Source organism: Calonectris borealis, unplaced genomic scaffold, assembly GCF_964195595.1.
Source record: "Calonectris borealis unplaced genomic scaffold, bCalBor7.hap1.2 HAP1_SCAFFOLD_130, whole genome shotgun sequence".
Classification (NCBI taxonomy): Eukaryota; Metazoa; Chordata; class Aves; order Procellariiformes; family Procellariidae; genus Calonectris; species Calonectris borealis.
In genome coordinates this window covers 140,001-142,500 of record NW_027441518.1, presented here as the reverse complement: position 1 = coordinate 142,500, position 2,500 = coordinate 140,001, and positions in this window count along the sequence as shown.

Below are 2,500 nucleotides of genomic sequence, written 5' to 3'. Positions count from 1 at the left end.
GCGGCCGTCAGGTCTACCCGGCTCCGGGGCCGGCGGCGGCCGTCAGGTCTACCCGGCTCCGGGGCCGGCGGCGGCCGTCAGGTCTACCCGGCTCCGGGGCCGGCGGCGGCCGTCAGGTCTACCCGGCTCCGGGGCCGCCGGCGGCCGTCAGGTCTACCCGGCTCCGGGGCCGCCGGCGGCCGTCAGGTCTACCCGGCTCCGGGGCCGCCGGCGGCCGTCAGGTCTACCCGGCTCCGGGGCCGGCGGCGGCCGTCAGGTCTACCCGGCTCCGGGGCCGCCGGCGGCCGTCAGGTCTACCCGGCTCCGGGGCCGGCGGCGGCCGTCAGGTCTACCCGGCTCCGGGGCCGGCGGCGGCCGTCAGGTCTACCCGGCTCCGGGGCCGGCGGCGGCCGTCAGGTCTACCCGGCTCCGGGGCCGGCGGCGGCCGTCAGGTCTACCCGGCTCCGGGGCCGGCGGCGGCCGTCAGGTCTACCCGGCTCCGGGGCCGGCGGCGGCCGTCAGGTCTACCCGGCTCCGGGGCCGGCGGCGGCCGTCAGGTCTACCCGGCTCCGGGGCCGCCGGCGGCCGTCAGGTCTACCCGGCTCCGGGGCCGCCGGCGGCCGTCAGGTCTACCCGGCTCCGGGGCCGGCGGCGGCCGTCAGGTCTACCCGGCTCCGGGGCCGCCGGCGGCCGTCAGGTCTACCCGGCTCCGGGGCCGCCGGCGGCCGTCAGGTCTACCCGGCTCCGGGGCCGCCGGCGGCCGTCAGGTCTACCCGGCTCCGGGGCCGGCGGCGGCCGTCAGGTCTACCCGGCTCCGGGGCCGCCGGCGGCCGTCAGGTCTACCCGGCTCCGGGGCCGCCGGCGGCCGTCAGGTCTACCCGGCTCCGGGGCCGCCGGCGGCCGTCAGGTCTACCCGGCTCCGGGCCAGGCGGCGGCCGTCAGGTCTACCCGGCTCCGGGGCCGGCGGCGGCCGTCAGGTCTACCCGGCTCCGGGGCCGGCGGCGGCCGTCAGGTCTACCCGGCTCCGGGCCCGGCGGCGGCCGTCAGGTCTACCCGGCTCCGGGCCCGGCGGCGGCCGTCATGTCTACCCGGCTCCGGGCTCGGCGGCGGCCGTCAGGTCTACCCCTTTTCGGAGCCCGTGGGGCCGCCTGCGGTACCCGGCGACCGCGGGTTGTTGGTTGCGTAGCGTCCGGCGATAAGGGCGGCCAAGTCTACCCGGCTCCGGCGGGACTTGGTCGCCTTGCCGGGGCCGAGGGGTAGACGTGTTGTCCCCGCTGCTTCGTCGGAGCTGCCGAAGGGGTCGCTGTTTTTCGCTGCCTCCAGTTACGTCATCGTAAAAGTCGGCGTGGTTGGCGCGCCTCCCCGGTGCGCAGAGGCGCCGCTCTTGGAGCTTGCCGGCGGCGGGGACGTGCCGGTCCGTACTATAGGAGCGAGCCGTGACTCGTCTCCAGAGCAGCGCTCGTCAGCGGCTGCAAGGCCCGCGGTTCTGCCAGCAAAGTGGGGTGCTCGGCGGCCGTCGTGGCGGTTCCCTCGGTGGTCCGGCCCAGCTTCCAGTCTCTTCGGTCCGGCCATCTCCCAGCGCTTGCCCGACAAGCCAGCCCAGCGTGTCCGAGGGGTCGGGAGCTGCGGAGAGCCGGAGCCGGCGGCCGGCTCCGGCGGCCGTTGCCGACCGGCACGAGGCATAAGGCCGGATCCCGCAGGGCAGGGCAAAGACTCGAACGCACCCAGCCGGGGCCCAGTGATGGTGAAGGTCACTGCCGGAGGCAGACGGCCGGGGGGCGTCGAGCCTGCCGCGGCTTACTCCCGGCTCCAGAGGGCCCGGTTGGTGGGACGACCGAGGTTGGCGGCACCTCGTCCCTTTGTGCCAGCCTTAAGCTGGAGCCCGCGAAGCGGGCGGAGAGAGCGGCGGCCGGCTCCCGGCCAGCCGAACGCAGACGGCCGGGGGGTGCCGAGCCTGCCGCGGCTTCCCCCCCCCGGCCCCCCGAGGGCCCAACTGACGGCGCAGGCGGGGCGGCGGCGTCCCGTTTTCACCGGTGCGAGCCCTCCGCGGGCAGCTGGTGGTGTCAGGCGGGCCCGGTGACGGGACTGCGGCGTGCAGGCGAGGCGGCGGCGCCTCGTCCTCGTTTCCCCCGGGAGAAGCGGTTCCCCGCGGGGCAGGGCAAAGACCGGCGGCCGGTGGCGGTCGCCGGCACTCGAACGCTGGAAGGCCGGGGGAGCCGAGCCTCCCTCGGCCCCGGGGGGCCCGATGATGGCAAAGGCGGGTGCTGGCACCGTTCCGGGGCAGAGGTGCCCGCGAGTGCCCAGCCCACCAGGGCTGCCGCCGGCTGCCGAGGGCCGTGTGATGGAGACGGGCAAGGTGGCGGCGCCTTGTCCTTTTTCTCCGGCCTTAAGCTGGAGCCCGCGAAGCGGGCAGAAACACCGGCAGCCGAATGCAGACAGCCGGGGGGTCTCGAGTCGGCCGCGGCTTGCCCCGGCCCCCGAGGGCCCGGTGATGGTGCAGGCGGGGCGGCGGCGCCTCGTC